At 38.8% G+C, this 18,828-nt stretch overlaps 1 protein-coding gene across 11 annotated transcripts in view; it reads left to right on the forward strand.

Moving 5' to 3' along the window:
* Positions 1 to 15,455: 15,455 nt before the first annotated feature.
* Positions 15,456 to 18,828, forward strand: part of TENM2 (teneurin transmembrane protein 2) — a 704,879-nt gene continuing 701,506 nt past the window's right edge. For all 11 annotated transcript variants that reach the window (XM_081899086.1, XM_081899100.1, XM_081899097.1 and 8 more), the window contains exon 1: positions 15,456 to 15,541. The gene's annotated coding sequence lies outside the window, so the exon portion shown is untranslated. The remainder of the gene's footprint in view (positions 15,542 to 18,828) is intronic.

The following is an 18,828-nucleotide window of genomic DNA, read 5'->3' on the forward strand; positions in this document are numbered from 1 at the left end:
CTTTAGGTTACAGATGCTTCAGGTTACAGACTCCGCTAACCCAGAAATAGTACCTCGGATTAAGAACTTTGCTTCAGGATGAGAACAGAAATCACGCGGCGGTGGTGCGGCAACAGCGGGAGGCTCCGTTAGCTAAAGTGGTACCTCAGGTTAAGAACAGTTTCGGGTTAAGAGTGCACCTCCAGAACAAATTAAGTTCTTAACCCGAGGTACCACTGTACACATTTAAGATACATGTTCATGCATATGTGTGCACTGAGGTAACAGAGATGTGAGGTCCATGAGCTTGTCTGACCAAACTGGTAGTTCAGTCTATAGCTCTCTAACTCGATTCTATTTTCTTGAACTGTTTAGGTTGACAGTAGAAAGGATGGCTGAAGTTGCATTAGACTAAACATCAGTACATTTCCTTAATCTCAGAGTGATGTGTATTCTGATTCACATTCAAGTACCAATTTTATTTATTTATTTGCAGACTACAGATGCAAAATAGTTTCCAAGTAGTATACAGCATATTAAGGGAAAAGCAAGATATAAGCCTACGTGCTATGTGGGTGATGATCTTCCCAGTCTATGAGGTACAAGGGATAGGAAACCCACTATAACAGAAACATCTATGGACTCCTTCCAAGGTGTGGATTTTGTGAATGTATGTTTAGGCAGACATACCGGTACATTAGTTGTATTTCTGTTGGATTGTTAGTAATTGGGGAGCAAATGAAACAATGGCATTGACTCTTTCTTGTTCATTTTGCAAGTCTGTATGAGAATTCTTTAGTTTAAGGAAATGCCTACTTCTATGGAAAATATCGCAATTGTCTTCTCATGCTCGATTTTATGTTATAGATTTGTTTTGTTTTGTTTGTGCATGGGATTTCCCTCTCCTATTGTGATTTGTACATTTTAATAATCATATATATGGATATGCCTGGCTTACAAACAGACAATCAATAATACTACCTGTCATTACTGTTTCAACACCCACTACTTCTCCAGTGCCAGCTCCCTAATGAATATGTGAAGCCCAAGAGGGTGAGATGGAAGTGCATGGGTATATAAAACTGCAAGTTCCTGTAGAACTTGGACTAACTTGGCATGTGAGAGTAAAGGTGGGAAGCCTTTTGTCTTGGCTTCATACTCCGTAAAACTCAGTATTAACATTTTGTTTCATTTATATAGAATTTCTGTTCCAGTTATGTCAGTGGTATTTGTTCCCTTCACACTTTCCTCTTGTAGATTTTTTAAATGTACTAAGTTCCATAGCTGAGATAGCACTTAGTAAATACAGAGTGCAGCATTGTCTTAAATTAACATGTGTGGGTGGGATCAAATTGTTTATAGCTAGTGCTCGTGCTTAATATTTATTTTTATTCTTTGAGATATTAAGGCATTTTCTCAAAATGATGCAAGTATTTCTGTTCAATAGTTGCTTTTAAAACTATTTCAATTTATTCTCAGCACATATATTGTTGTTCCAAAATATTATCTGGTAGACTAGAAGAATGCACATTAATGTATAAAAATATGTTTTGCTTTCTCTAAAACGTCTTATAAATGTACCCATAAAATACATTATGTCTTAATGGAGTCTTTCAATAAATTATTGAGGATTTTTTTTTAACGAATTCATATTAATTTTTACTCACCAAGCTAAGCAGAGGTCCATGTGTCTATATAAAAACAAAGTGCATTATAACCTACTAATATGAAACCATTACCTCTTTCTGGTGAAAAAATAAATTATTATGACAGAGGGGTAGCTAATCTTTTTTGGCATCCCACCCCTCCAAAGTCCACATGCCAGCAGTAGTTGTAGCTATTTCACACATGTGTGCACACCCACGCACCCCTATACTCATCACACATGCACATTCACCACACATAAAACACACATAGGCACACCAGATATACAGGCATAAAACACGCCCTCTCTTACACTCACATACATACATACATATCATATTTTCCCATGTATAAGACTATGTTTTTTCCCTAAAAAATAATGTCCAAAATTTGGGGGCATCTTATACAAGGATAGATCTTCCCCCATTTTCTTAAATTGCAGTCCCCCAAAATACAGGGCGTCTTATACATGGGGGCATCTTACAGATGGAAAAATACGGTACGTACATACATACATACATACATAAATGCAAACAGAGAGTGCTGTTTATGTGCTCCATGTTCTGTGGTCTAAACCACTGAGCCTCTTGGGGTCACCAATCGGAAGGTCAGTGGTTCAAATCCGTGCGATGGGGTGAGCTCCCATTGCTCTGTCCCAGCTTCTGCCAACCTAGCAGTTCGAGAGCACACTAGTGCAAGTAGACAAGTAGGTACTGCTGCGGCAGGAAGGTAAGCAGCATTTTCTTGCACTCTGGTTTCCGTCACAGTGCTGGCCGCATGACCCAGAAAGCTGTCTTTGGACAAACCGCAAAGTCGACTTTGACTACACTTAACCGTCCAGGGGCCCTTTACCTTTACTTTCTACAATCCAACAGACTTTTTTTCTGTCAGCATTACCACTTTGCTGATATATGTTCAATTTGTACCTGCTTTTACATTATTAAGATGGTAAATAAAAACATCTATTTTTGCTTTATACCACTTATTACTGTCATAAATGTCTTCTTCTGAACAATCCCAATTTCTCAATGCTAATTTTGCGCATTGATTTCTAATCTATGGGCCTGTTCTTTTAGTCTTCAGTTGTTTTCTAATCTCATTAATACAATAAAATAATTAAATAGCAGTAGACCAATGATAGAGTGCTACAGTATATATTTCCTTCAGGCTTGATGTTTACATATTAAATCTCTGCTCCTAAGAACGCTTACCAGGTAGTAAGTCAGCTCTGAGTTTCTTCTGAGTAAACATGCATGGTATTGGATTGCACCAGTTAGTTTTCAGCACACTTCTTTATTTCAGATTTCTTTATCCCATCATAGATGATTCCTCTCACCTTCATTTCTCTAGGTGAAATATAAAAGTGTCATGTAAAACTGTTCCAGTAACCTCTCTGAAGTCAAAGGGCTCCAATCTAAAACTCTGCAGGGCTTTGATGTGTACATTGCCATCCATTAGCAGCACCTTCCACTTTCATTTCAGCGCTGGGAAATTCCTGCACACTGTGTGTGCGCGCAGATCATTTGCCAAAAGCTCCTTTCTCATGCAGAGCTGTGTGCTTTGGAGAAAAAATATATTACGTCCACTGCAATTCTGTTAACTGCTGAATTGATTTCCCTGTCAAGGAAGGAAAGCAGGTTGCGTGAATATGATATATATTTTTGTACGAGTCTTATTGGGGCACCAGAATCATTGAGTTTTTCTCCTTATGTTTGCTTTATAATGTTATTTTACATAATGTTTGTTCTGAGTGCAGTAAGATAACTGTATGCACATGACTGCTTCCTGTGGAAGGTCCTCAGTCAAGATTACAACATTAAAGACCTCATTAAAGAGGAGGGAAATCTCACTTAGAAAAACACATTAGGAGCCAACAACACATCTCAGTTTTTGTGGCAAAATCACCTGTTACAGCAACACTCTTAATGCTACTTACACTTATAAGATGTCAATGCATTTACCTGATGTTGGTACATGTCTGGAACAGTGCGCTGCGCTGCCCTACCACAGCTCCCCTCCACACTCCATGTAGCACAGACAACATTCCAGTCCCCTGGAATCTCAGCAGACACAGGATAAATTTCCCCTTGTACATTCTCACACAAACTGTTCACACACAAACACACACCAGTTCATGTTGACAGCACCACATAGTCACACATGTACATGGGTATCCCTATGCATGTCCACCCCACTTGGGACCCCTAGTCTAGAACAAGTTACCTTGAGAAGTGAGTGGCAAGACTGTTCCTCTTCTATTCAACCAGTGTTCCACCTGTATCTCCACCCTGTTTTGGCTGCTTCTCTGGTGCAGATGTGCTGGCAGAACAAATACACTGGCATAATATTGCACTATCATTGAGCAGTTCTACCCTATCAATCCTTTAGTTGATATATCTCAAGTACAGGATTTCACCCTATATTGTTGGTTGATATTATTACAATAGTGGTAACAGTAGTAATAGCATTTGAGAGAAGAGCCATGGTATTTTACTAAATATTATCAGAAAAGGAAGGGGAGATGTATTGCCTACTTATTGCAAAAATAGGTGTGCAAATGCCACCATATTAGTATTCTGCGTATCTGATCTCTTTCCGTCCACTTGGCACCACTACAAACCAAGGATATGATAAATTAATTTTAAACATTTGTTTCTTCCATGAAAAATCTTGTGATTTATTAGTTCATCTAAAACCCATTAAACATTTTCTCCCTTTGATTAAATAGTTCCATTTTAAAGGTTAATCAATGTCAGTCCAAGTTCTTTTGAAATTTTTAAAATAAAATTTTAAAATACAGGTAACAGTGTTTTGTATTGTAGCCAAAAACAGTGGCTGTGATTCATGCCCAGTAAACAAAAGTCCTATGCAAGGATTTCCATTTGTGCAATGGGGCTTCCCCCCACTCCCCCCCCCACTGAAATTGTTTCTGGGAGGGTCAGGAGAACAGCATACAGGGGAAGCAGAGGAGAAAATGTTCCATCTGCAAGCTGCAATGCTTGTTCAGACAGAATGTTTGCAATAGTGCAACTCAGAATTGCACATAATGAGTTGTGACATCTTAAAGGCTTACAAATTTATTGTGGCATACGATTTCTTGGGCCATAGCTACTTCATCAGATGCATGAAGTGGTCACATATGTAGGTGAGTATATGTACCCTGAATACAAAGAGAAGGACAAAAATGTCTCCTCCCAGGGTGAAGTCGTCCTCTTTTATTTTCCCCCATATCAGTTTCAGTCTGTTGGTTAGGTTTTCTAGCAAGTGAAGCTGACATAAAAACCTCACATATACACTAAGTATTACCACCCCTCCCCAACTCCTCTCCTCTCCCTGCTTCTTCTTCCCCAGCCTTATTCTGTATAACACTGATGTCTCACTTCAAATGTAAAAAAAGACTCTACAACCTGAAAAAAGTGACAGTGCATGTCTTTTGTAAATCAATAAAATATTGAATTAAAATTGTTTTTAAAAATAAAGCAATATAAATGTGCAAAAAAAGTCTTCCCCCCCCCAAAAAAATTGGATAAATAACACCTGGATTTATCATTCAGCCAGCTTGTAGTCTTTCCCTAGACCTCAAAACAAAGTCCTGATGATATTTTTAAAGCAGATTATTTCTAATCTGCCTATTGTGACCTTCCTCATATGACCTCCTGTTTTATTGCCTTGGATGGGCCATTTCACATAGTGAAACATTACTATGCTCAGTATGGCATGTACTGTATAAGCTAGCATTGCATCTTTATACTTCAGCTCATGAGTTAGAAATATGTTGAGGGCTCTGCCTCCTTTGAGTAAAAGACCTTTTGAAAATAATGCAATTTAATGATATTTTGATATTTAACCTTGGATAATGATATGCTCAGTGATTCTATAGCAGACAGAGGTAAATCAGATAACAATTTTATTTTAATTTCTTTCAGATTAATTTAATCAGACCTCATAGATAATTATTTGGCTACAATTCCCTTGTTTACCAAGTAATTATCATTTTAAAAATCTGTTTGGGTTAGCATTTAGCTCTTTTTTCATCCAAGGGGATCATAACTGTGATGGAATATCTATCAGCCAGCTCTTACAAGTGAAAGTAATTAAAATAAGTCTTTATTATTCTCTGTAGACAGTGAACTATAATAAAATTGAAATGAGTTGCTTAAAAATAGAGTATAAAAGCAGAAAATACTTCTTCAAAATGGAGAATAAAGTCAAAACCTGCTTAGTTCTGCTTAGTTTTACAAGGTTTTAATTGAATTAAAGGCTTCTGAAATTACACAAATTAGGACTGTGAAGCATGAGTGATTTTAGCTACTATACATAAGTCCTGACACTTGCATTTTAAGCAGTATGACAGAAACATAAAAGTGGACTTCAACAGTGACTTGTAGACTGTGAGTATTGTAAATGAAAAGAGTTTAAGGAAATAACCTTCTTTGAAGTCATTCTTTATATGAAGGACCCAATCCACTGACCCAAGCACACAGCACAGTTGCCCTTTCTGCCTGTTTATGAACTGCTGCAAAGTTCCTACATACAGTGATACCTCGGGTTACAATGCTTCAGGTTATATACGCTTCAGGTTACAGACTCCGCTAACCCAGGAATATTACCCCAGGTTAAGAACTTTGCTTCAGGATGAGAACAGAAATCGGGCTCCGGTGGTGCGGCAGCAGCAGGAGGCACCATTAGCTAAGGTGGTGCTTCAGGTTAAGAATAGTTTCAGGTTCAGAATGGACCTCTGGAACGAATTAAGTACTTAACCCGAGGTACCACTGTATTGCCAAAAGGAACAAGAAGTATAAGCGGATTTCTCAGCACATTGAGACAACATAGAGAGGGAAAGAGCCACTACCAGCTCCTGTTCAGAATGTTCCCTAAGGACCTAAACCTACCCCACTATTTTACTGGCAGGGGCAACTTACCTGTTACCACTACTCATTTGGCACAAGCACATTGAGGAGTGGGCTTCTTATTATGGGAGGCAGGTGTGAGAGAGTGCAGCAGCCTATTTGAGCACTTTTTCCTAAGGATTCAATGTATCAGTTATATTTATTTCCTAGAGCAAAACTTGTAGATTTGCAGCTATGAATAGCTGTTTCAAATATAGCAACAGGTTTATGAACAAGTATTGCTGATTTTAAAATAAGGGGGAAAGAGAACAAGATGTTTTCCATACATCAATGAGGAAAAATAGCACCGCATCCTATGCAATAGCAAGTTGGCAATGATCCTAACAAGCAATGCTACCTGATGGCTTTCAGAGCATAAACTATGCATAAATAATCCATTTCTCTGTCTCTTGAAGTGTGAAACACTGGGTTGGATACAGATTGTTAACATAAATCCCACAGAAAGGTGTATTCTGCAATAGACTGAGTCTGGTTCTGACCCAGCACATTCAACTCAGCACTAGATACCTTGCATTGTTGTAAACTAGGATCCAAACAACAGTGCAAAACAACTAGTACTGAGTTGGAAGTTATCCAGAGTGAATATTAATCTTGAATGCGGAGACAGCAAAAACAGGCCTCTGAAACTGGGAGCAGTGACTATTTTACAGTACAGCCTATGAAAAACTGTCATCTCATTAGGGATATCACAGACACTATTCAATATGTATGACCCCATTCCAGGCAGTACTCAGATTAAAATGGTAAACTCAGGAAAGAATTGTAGGGAAAATATGGCTTTTCTCTCCTATATCAGCAAATCACATACTGAGTTCTGGGGAAACCAAGTATTTTTGAAGCAGAAGCATCCTTTTTCCATGAGGATGTCTGAAACTCACACACCAAATGAATAGCATCTGATCATTTCACCTATTCTTCAGCCATATACACTAACACCTGCTATTTCCGTTGCCATTATGAAAAGTGTCTGCAGTAAATTAGTATTTATAACTGGTGCAGTCAAATGAAGGGGGGGGGGATACATATTTCAAAAACATTGCTTCATTACAAGCTAATGAACCCTGCCTTTAAAAGAGTAGAATAATTCATTCTAATGTCTTAAACTAGTGTACACAGTTTCAGTAACTTTAAGTGTCAGTAGGTAGGAAGGAAAAACTATATACTGCAAAAGGCTGCAAAATTATACTGAAAATAGAGGTAATGGAGGAGAATGTTAGCCTCTTTCCTTAAGTCATGCTAAGTTTGGATAGATTATCACCTGTATTCTATTAGATTTGAGCAGAAGTAGTTCTAAATTTCAAGAAAAATGTCATGGATCATCCCCCTCCCCCCCCCAAAAAATAAAGAATTTCTCCAAGCATGTGTTTTCCTTTCATGGAATCATAACACCATGCCAATTAGGATGTAATCCTATGTTGTACTCACTTTCCCACTTGAACTCAATGGGGCTTACTCCCCTGTTTCAGCATCAGTTACTTTTTAACACAACTCTTACATTGTAGAATGTAAAATGTCATTTATTTTTTGAAAGAATACATTGGAAACTGGCATATTACTTGGAATGTCAATTCATTGTAAAAATGCCCATATAATGGGCATATTTTGGGCAGTTTGTGTATGCACTGTATTAGAGCAAAGCATGACAACAGGGACTGCAAGAATTGTCACAATTGTAGATAGATAATTTGATATACATTATTCAGCAGGAAGCAGAGAGTAGGAATAAATGGACAGTTTTCTGAATGGAGAGATTTGGGAAGTGAAGTCCTCCATGGATCGGTCTTGGGAACTGTTTTTTAACTTGTTCATAAACAATCTGTAGGTAGGAGTAAACCACGAGGTGACCAAATTGGTTGATTATACAAAATTGTTCATTAAAACAAAATGAGATTGTGTGAAGGACCTCTCTAAACTGACAGAATGAGTGGTAAAATGGAAAACATAATTCATTGTAAACAAGTGTAAAGTGATGCATGGCTGGCCAAAAAATCTTAATTTCATATACACACTCAGAAGGTTTGAACTGGCAGTTACTAACTATGTACAAAACCTTGGGGTCATCGCAAATAGCTCAATGAAGATGTTGACCCAGTGTGCAGCAGCTGTGAAAAAGGCAAATTCCATGCTAGGGAAATTAGGAAAGAGATTTAAAAATAAAACCGTTCATACAATAATGCTGTTATATAAACCAATGGTGTGACTGCATTTAGAATAGTGTACAGTTCTGATAATCACACCTCAAAAGGGTTTTATACAGCTGGGAAAAGGTTCAGAAAAGGGCAACCAAAATGAGCAAAGTGAGAAAAGTTTATATCTTTCAGGACTTCTTAGTTTAGAGGAAATGCGAACAAGAGGTGACATGATAGAAAATTATCAGATTATAATAATTTTTATTTTATTTTTAAAAATTTATATCCCACCCATCTGACTGGTTTTTTTCAGCCACTCTGGGCAGCTTACGACTTATATAAAAATACAACAAAACATCAAACATTAAAAAAACAAAATATCCTATACAAGCAACAAACTAACTAATAAATCAATAGAAACCAATAACAACAACAACAACAATAACAACAACAGTAGCAATAATAACAGTTTACAGTTATACCCAAATTAAAATAACTGCCAACCCAAACTAAACATTTAACCAGCAAAAACGAAACAGAGGAACCAAAATTAGAACCGTTTAAAACATTTTAAAATATTTTAGCCAGTTGCCCCAACCCAAGAGTTGTTCCAGCAATGTCCCTCTGGCCTCCCAGGAGCCTCTTTTAGCCCAGGAGCCTGTTCAAGGTGAGTCTGGGCCCCGCCCCCTAGGCCAGGTGGAAATGGGGCTTGCAGCAGGGAGTGGTCTTCTTCCAGCAAATTATGTATGCCAGTGTTTCCCAACCTTGTGCCTCCAGATGTTTTTGGCCTACAACTCCCATCATCCCTAGCTAGCAAGACCAGTGGTCAGGGATGATGGGAATTGTAGTTCAAAAACAGCTGGAGGCCCAAGGTTGGGAAACACTGATGTATGCCATGAAGAAACAGAAAAGTTTTTCTCCTTCTCAACACTAGACCTCATGGACATCTAATAAAGTTGACTGTTGGATAATTCAGGACAGAGGAAAATAAAGTACTTTTCCTATGCAGCACTCCTACAGGAGAACACTATGTTTTACCTCCACTGTCAGAGGCAGTATGTCTCTGAATACCAGTTGCTGGGAATCATAAGTTGGCAGAATGCTGTTGCACTCATGTCCTGCTTGCAGGCTTCACACAGACATCTGAGTGGCCACTGTGAGGCCAGGACGGAGGACTAGGTAGACTTTTGGCCTGATTCAGCAGGCTCTCACATTCTTAGCATCTTGCCCTCTGTGGCTGTTGCACTAATCACAATTGCTTAATTGTTTAATGCTGTAAATGAGTGTGTCAGTGTGGAACCATTTACTCACCTGAAGCAAATAACACAAATAAACAGGTTAATTGATTACGGTAGCTTTTATAGAGTTGTGTTAGGGCAGAGATGAATTGCCCACAATGTGAGCAGCTCCAGAGCTGCTTCTGCTATCCCCCACCTGGACCCATTGGGCATGTCTGGGAGAAAAGCATCCAAAGGGAAAAGAGCAGCAGGTCCTGTTAGCTAGGGATGATGGGAGTTGTAGTCCCAAAACATCTGGAGGGCTGAGTTTGCCTATGCCTTGTTTAGTAGAACTCCCTACTTGAAGGGCCAGCCAAAGCCTGAGGCCTCTCTGCCTCAGTAAATCCCCCTGGTCCATTATTGGCTTCTGCCTGCCTAGACACTGTAACACTGAATAGGAAGACAATGGCAGCTGCTGCATGACCAAGTACTCCATGGCCAGCATCCAGTTGCACAGACTGGTGACTGAGGCATCCAGCCAAGCAACAGCTGCCCCAAATCTTGTTCTTCATAAAGTCCTGGGGCAAATTCTCACGAGACTTGAGGGAGATCCTACATAAGCCTCTCCCCATGTGGCCTGGCTACTGTCCATAGGTGACTATTGCCAAGCATGGTGCTCCAGCTGCTGCCTGGCCATGGAATGCCTGACAGGGCAGCTGCCACCACTGACTTTCTCCAGGCAAGGGAGGCTTGGCTAGGAGTTGCCCTGACTGAAACTGATTTGGGTATGATAAAAAAAACTCATTAAAAACCCATTTCACACACACACACGCACACACACACACACAGAGAGAGAATATAACATTTTTTTACAAAACACACATAGGAAAATTATTTACTCCTGAAGCCATGATGGAGGGCTTGACGCTCTGCATTAAAAGCTCGAGACTGAGAACTGTGAATGGAACAGTTAATCTCTCACCTCCACATGGAAGTAGAACTGTACCTTCCCCATTCCTTGTTGTGGTTACACTTGAAATCTATACTCCATGCATTAAGAATACTGAAGAATAATTGAGGCTGTTGTTTAATGAATATATGTTGCGTTTTTTGCCCTGGTATAACCACATTTATTTAATTAATTTTGAGACACCTCATGTGATGAGCTTCTAGGCTTTATGTTAAACATTTTAACATATTTGCTTTCTGTGCATATGAGAAGTCTGAACTTTTGGCAATAACGGACCTATTAATGGCATTCAAATAGACAGAGCCACTGATGTTCATGTATTAACGCAGCAACTACAACAAACCAGGAAGAATAATGTTTACTTTTATATTGTTCCAACCCTAATGTTTATTTTGTTGTTGTTAACAAATTGTAGATTTATAGATTTGTGTATACAAGAATTATGCACATTTGTATTTTAAACTTTAAGGAATATGTATGTTGTCCTAGGATAATACGTCATTGTGAGAGAGACATCTTTAGTCTTATAATTATAGCTGCGTGATGGGACCAGCAGATGGATTCAACTTGAAAATAATAACTGTGCCAAAGTAGGAATCTCAAGTGTCTAACTAATGTATTATGGAAGAAATTAAATGTTTTTAAAAAGATTCTACCGAGTATGGATTTCAGGAGTGTAATGACAAGAAGTTGAGAAGATAAAGCAATACCACAATATGTGGCGTTACGTTCCACTCACAGTTCTCAGTGCACAGTTTCAAGCCCTGTGGTCATTTTCCACCCCAGCATCAGATATATATAGTTAAAAAGAGATATAAGGATATAAAGACCAACGGTTTTGATCATATTTTTGAGAGAAGGTTGTGAACAAGGATGAACGTGTTTGGCCATTGTGCAAGGGCAAAGAGAAGCTGCTGTGTTCTCTCTTGCTGCTTCTCTTCCAATGCCATTGTCTTCTAACACTGCATGGTCCCACCTAATTAGGTTTCCTGTACTGAGCAAGATGACATTGTAGCCAAGAAAATAAAGCTACATTGCCTACCCATTTGGGTGGGGGGAGATAATATCTTTCTGTTACTAAGCAACTAGGCAATGCTTCCTCCTTGGCCCCTCTGCACTGCAACACTTTCATCAACCACATCAAAGTGCAACAAGATTGAGAACAGTGGCAAAAATGTGAAAAAGAGTACATTTGGATTTGAATCACCCAGAGTCAGTTTGTAATCTAATGGAACTCCTTCTTTACTCCCAAAACTTAGATGTGAAAAGAACAGTCCCATTTTAATCATTCCGCCCTCTAGGATTTGGGAATGAAGGGGATATCTTTAGGGTTTAATTGGATTCAGGGTCTGAGCTTACTAGAGCTACATTTTGTATTCATGTTGTATTTGTTAAACTGAACAAAGAAGTCCGCCAATTAACACTTTCCCTTCCTCCAATAATGCTTTTTAAAAATTAGACATATGAATTTATTATTTTAATTAAAAAGAAATTGAGCTTGGAGAACACTCCAACCTGTTAATTGATTTTTTTTAAATGATTGCTTAAATTATGTACAACTGAATAGCTCTCTGTTTTCCATTTTAATCTGCAGTGATATTGTTATCTTGTAATACAATACTAACATATGATTATATCTGCCATTAATGCAGTTAACAGTAGATGACAAATTTTATTAGGATATTTTAGGCTTAATTCCCCTCAGCTATGCAGCTATGAATCTGGAGTAACTGCGACAAAGATGATGGTACTGCAGCGGTGTAAAGTGGCTATAATTAAAAAGAATCAAGCCCTCTGTGTGTTGATGTAACAAATTATATTACGGAATATTTACATGCTACCTCCTGCAGTGAGCAGCTGGATTCCGTTTTTATCTTTTCTATTGAATGGAGAGCCACCTTGCCATTTGTAAAGTAGGAATCAGGAAACGGAACAGTCTCAACATTGGACTATTTATTTATTTATTTATTCTTCCTCTGTTTGTTAACATGTGCAAGACACTAAAATATCCTCGTACTATGCATACGTACCAACTGTACTAAAGATTCCATATTAGCACCCACAGCATATTGGCTGTATGTTCCTCAATATAAGGAATGCTGGTACAAAGGTGCTAGAAGCTGCAGCTGAGACCTCATGATAGCTCGGGAAGGGAAGGCTCTGAGCAGGCAAAAGGCAGGGCTACTATTGGACATCATTCTCTCCAGACTGACATTCTTATTTGTACCGATAAGATTGTTCTCTACTGCTGCTAGTGTTCTTTATTCTGGGAAGCTGGACCATCCTTAGCCAATGTGCAGGTGTGAACAAATAGGTAAAAAGGTGAACAAAAATGTTAGGGGGATCTGACCACCTTAACCTACAAAGGTAGTTTGGGTTTGCATTAACAGGTGCAGTGGGTAGCTGCTTTTAAATTCTGCTATGCTTTAAATTTCACCAGTTAGATATTTCATGTGTTGAGCCATGCATTAGGAGAACTTCATCACATAGTGAAGCTTATTTTCACTATGTATTAGAAGCCCTTGAGTGAAAATACCCTATAACATATCTTCAAACCAAAAGCACGCTCAACAAGTAGCTAAGCACTGGAGCATTGGGTGTAGAAAAGCTACTTCTTTACGTTTAACTTCCAGTGAGTAACAATTTACTTGCCATTAAATGGTGGTCTCACTCTCTCACTCTTCTGAGACTAGGCAATTCCTTCCTGGCTTAGATGTACTGCAGAAAAACATAACTTTAAATACATAAAGGAACTGAAGGAATATTTACAGCGTGTATTACTATGTAATGAGTATTAGGTCAAACAGTTGTCTTAATTGTGTAACTACTTACATGTGCATTTTATTCTTATAAGTGCTAGTTTGTACTTCCATCATCTCAATAGCAAAGATCCATTTTCATACATTGCTTACTTTTATTTTCAATCCAACTTGAAATGAAAATACAATTTATGGCATTTCTGAATATCCTTGAGGAGTTGTGTGTAAGAACTGCTCGTTTCTGTGGCTTCATGTAGTTGTTTTTTTTTTCAATGTAGTGCCACTGTGTATTCTGTGCTGTGTATTTAACTGTTTGCTGTTTTATGAACAATAAGAGATCTAAAATATTATCGTGTCTGTTCCTTTCTAGTGATAGTAAGTTTAATCACTTCACCAGTATTAGTACGTTCTACTGTAAATGGCAACAAAGTCTGTTAATTCCATATAGAAATATGAATGAAACCAGATCAACATTAAGGGGAAATAGATCAACGTTAAGGGGAAATAACAGTTGTCTTAATTGTGTAACTACTTACATGTGCATTTTATTCTTATAAGTGCTAGTTTGTACTTCCATCATCTCAATAGCAAAGATCCATTTTCATACATTGCTTACTTTTATTTTCAATCCAACTTGAAATGAAAATACAATTTATGGCATTTCTGAATATCCTTGAGGAGTTGTGTGTAAGAACTGCTCGTTTCTGTGGCTTCATGTAGTTGTTTTTTTTTTCAATGTAGTGCCACTGTGTATTCTGTGCTGTGTATTTAACTGTTTGCTGTTTTATGAACAATAAGAGATCTAAAATATTATCGTGTCTGCTCCTTTCTAGTGATAGTAAGTTTAATCACTTCACCAGTATTAGTACGTTCTACTGTAAATGGCAACAAAGTCTGTTAATTCCATATAGAAATATGAATGAAACCAGATCAACATTAAGGGGAAATAGATCAACGTTAAGGGGAAATAATTTTATCTGATGGTCTCTTTTTTTAAAAAACAACAACGAATCACCTGTTAAAGGTATGCTTTCTGTAATTGCTTGCTGCCATCCATGGTAATGTGAACAAGTGAATTTCTTTGTTTGTTTTGTCCTTTGATTTTGGCAAGCCAAATAACTCATTATTGATTCTCGGATAATCTGTTAATCTATGCAAGCACCCAACAGATAACCACTTTTATTTGGAAGTGAGAGCCACTGTATTCCAACAAGTAGAAAAAGAAAAAGAAATCCAATCTTTGCATTCTCACTTTCTCACTATGTAGTAATGACACGTCATATGACTTATGACATGTAACTTTTTCTGGTCTAGAGAGTTTCCATCCCAGCACTGGCTGTTCCTTAGAATCATATTGTAGTCTCTTTCTACTTGTTAGGTCCTGCATTATTTTTCACCTTCATGACACACTCAGCCAGCTACACAGAAAATATTCCCTTGATGTAGCTGTGCACATACCTTCATACACACACACACACACACACACACACACACACACCAAGGTAGCATCATATTCAGTTTAAAGGTAGATGTGCAGCAGATAGGGAGAGAAACTATTAGATGTCATCATACAAGTTTCCTCTTGAGATTTACAGGTACAGTGGTACCTCTTGTTAAGAACGTTGCTTCAGGATGAGAACAGAAATTGTGCGGTGGCAGCGGGAGGCCCCATTAGCTAAAGTGGTACCTCAGGTTAAGAACAGTTTCAGGTTACGAACGGACCTCCAGAACGAATTAAATTCTTAACCTGAGGTACCACTGTAGATATATACAGATAAGTAGATACCCTACTGTTCTCTGTTTCTTATATACCACCCTTCTCTTTGGCAGCTACGTGTTCATTGGCTAAGAAGTCTGGACTCTTTGTTGCTTTGTTCTGGTTGGACAATCTCTGAGAGACCTATTGGGGGGGTGTTGGAAATCCACCATTCTGGTAAGTGGATTGTGTGCTGCTCTGTGTGTAGCTTTAACCCGGTACTGCCTTATATTGCTTCTTCATGAGCTTTTACAAATTATCTTTCAAGTCATCTACAGAAACTACTTTAAAAAAAAACAAAAAAAAACCACCAACAGCATTTTCTAGTATTATCTAGCATTTTCCTTGGCAGTTCATTTGAACCTGATCAAACAGTTTTGGTGGGGGAAATTTTATTTCTTAGCTGTGCCTGCTTGGATTTACATTCTTGAATTTGTTCACCCTCAAAGAATGTCCTTGTATCAGTCTGGAACTTCTTTGTGGAAACTGATGCTGTTGCTACTATTATTGCTGCTGCCATTAAATAATACAAAAACAGTCAAGTAACTTTATCCAGTCTCTATATTGATAACATTGTGAATTTCCATTTAAAAATGAAATGTTTGCAGTGCAAAAATTAACAACTAGTAGCTAAAATGTTTGAAAGACACTCCATTATTTAATTATATTGTAGTACATATGCTCTGGCATTCTATCTAATTACTTACATTAACATTCTGTGTTAGTGTGTCCACTAAACCAACTTGACTGGGTTGGTAACACCTCAAGAAGATAAAGATAGCATAACCTCTGTAGCTGATCATTTTACAAATTCACTGTACATGCTAAAACTCACTTAAAATGTAGAAGATCATGTAGGTGCATCTTCCATCTGTGCTAATTACTATTTCAGAATACTAATTTTGATCTCTACTTGATAAAAGTACATTCCAGTCAGGACAAATAAGAAATAATAATAATAATATAGTAAATGATTATGCTTTAGAAGTTAGTTATGGATCCACCAACAAAGACTGCAACCTTTGATTGTATTGAACTTTGCTCAGGAATTGGTTTGATATTTAAATGTTGCCTTACTGCTTGAGAGCAACCACAGCACTACTAGGTTCGTCATATATGTGAGTTGGAAATTGTGTAGAAGGCCCAGCACAGTAATATTTTATTTCAGAGGAGGAACTTTCTTTAAAATGAGGGAATTAGATACAACAATTAGATAAAACAAAACTGAAGGCAACTCACTCTGTGATGACAGTCTGAGCCACTGGATGGTGCTAGAGGCTTGGAGGCTGAGCCAGTACTTGGAAGCTGGCCCTTACAAGAGCCCAATCTACCTCAGAGCCCAAATGGGTCTTCTCAAAGGACCAAAGGGAGAGATGCTGCCATGACCTGCCAGGGGGCTCCACTCTCCCCTTTCTCCCTAGCACCGAGAAAGGCTTTCTTTCTTTCTTTCTTTCTTTCTTTCTTTCTTTCTTTCTTTCTTTCTTTCTTTCAGGAGAGAGAGAGAGAAAGGGAAATAGGGGGAGGAGAGTTCTCAGTGTTCATTTGGCAAGAAGTTGTGGGTGGGAAAGAGGATGGTCTGGGGTGGGAATATATGTATCACTGTCTTTTGTGGGGAAGTTGTGGGTGGAAGAGAGGGTAGTCTTGGGATGGAGATATTGTGAGCTATTTGTTGGTTTAGAAGTTGAGATGGGAAAGGCTGTGCTGCTGAGGGGAAACTTAGATTGACAAGGGTAGGATGTTATCATAGAGAAGGATAGTATTTGCACTGAACAATGAAGCATTTGGGACTGAGTGCTTTTTGCCTCTTGTTTGTTTTGTATTTTATTCTGTTATGTCTTGTGAGTTGCCCAGAGAACAGGTGTTATTCAGTGGCCTATGTGTATACAGTGGATGAGTGAGTAACTAAGAAAATAAATAAATGTCATGAGGTAGGAAATTGAACCTAAATTGTAGATCATGCTTGTGAATATTTATGAAAGCTTGTTTTCCTTTATTTGTGTACCATTTGCCCAGATCTTACGAGATTTCCTGGAGCTGATCATAACATGTGTTACAGTAAAACAAGCAACATTCTGAACACTGAGTTGCTGGTCCAAGGGCAAAGGGTGGGGTAACTGGAGACACTCCTTCCATGATATTTCTGACAGACAAACCACAAGAGGTAAACAAAAATAAGCCTTGGTTACAGTTTGTGGTTTGCCCAGTGGCGGAGGAAGGGGGTGTGCGGGTCACCCCAGTGTCATCACTGGGTGTGTGTGACAAAATGATTCTTTTAAAAAAATGGGCTCATGAAACTTTTGCATAGGTGCCTGCAGGTTCCGCACTGCTTGAAACGGCAGCATGGAACTTGTGTCTGCCTACTGCCTCTCTCCCACAGCTGCCATACAACTGAAGGGGAGGCAGCGGAGAGGGTCTCTCCCCCGGGTGCAGGACACACACACACCCCGCACCAGGCACCCGAGTGGCTAGCTACGCCGCTGGGTTTGCCTGGAATGAGACAAACCATGAGCACAGCTTCAGACATAAATCTACAACAAACCATGGCTTAGGCCCAGGTAACAAGGCAGCAGCAGGACTGGGGGAGGAACACTGCAGCCATGATGTTTGCTCCACAAACCTGCCTATTTGTCTATTTTTGCTAAAGCATGGTTTTGCTTAGTATTATGTGTGAACATAGTGAGTGCTCGTGCAGTTAAACAAACACTTGTATTTTGAGAGGCAGAGAGAGTTGTGCACCCCTATGGCTTTCATGAATCATGAATTGTGTGTATAACTAAAGGATTGTGCCGAATATGCAGGATGGAGGGCATGTTCCATGTGCACAAGCAGAAGTGAGAGATTGCTAGGTGGACATAATAATCAGGAACACTGATTTGAGGAGCAGCAGGAGCCAATGCTGCTGGTGGGGTTTACATAAGAAAGCTTTTCATGAAGTCACCCCCTCTCTCTCCTGTGAAAGCAACATAAAACAGCCAAGTCTGTCAAGTAAGGAGACTGTCTCAGAAACCACTAGCTGGAGCTTCAGAAGGTGTGATGAAATAGGCAGGCATCTCTCCCAACCCCTGGTTGAAGACAGTGTCACTGCTAAGTAAAATAATAGTTAGACCAGGGGAAAAGGAGACTGTCTTGCCTTGAACTGGACTTGGAAGAATCTCAGAGGCTTGAATTGCTAAATTCTTGAAACATAATAGGGAACATGATATTGAAAGTGCATTTTACACCCCCCCCCAAAAAAAAGAAGCAGCCTGGGAACAGTAGTTTGTTAAGATTGCTGGGAATTGTAGCTCTGTGGTGTCCAAATGATAGATCCCAGGATTCTTTGGGCAAATTTTGCTTTAAATGTGCTTTAAATTTATGGCATGTACACAGCCTTAATTCTGCGAGCTTTTCTTTATTATGCTCAGCCTAGGGGTTGGACTAGATGGTCCTTGGGGTCCCTGCCAACTCTACAATTCCACAATATG

Source organism: Podarcis melisellensis (assembly GCF_964234715.1).
Source record: "Podarcis melisellensis genome assembly, chromosome: 2".
NCBI lineage: Eukaryota > Metazoa > Chordata > Lepidosauria > Squamata > Lacertidae > Podarcis > Podarcis melisellensis.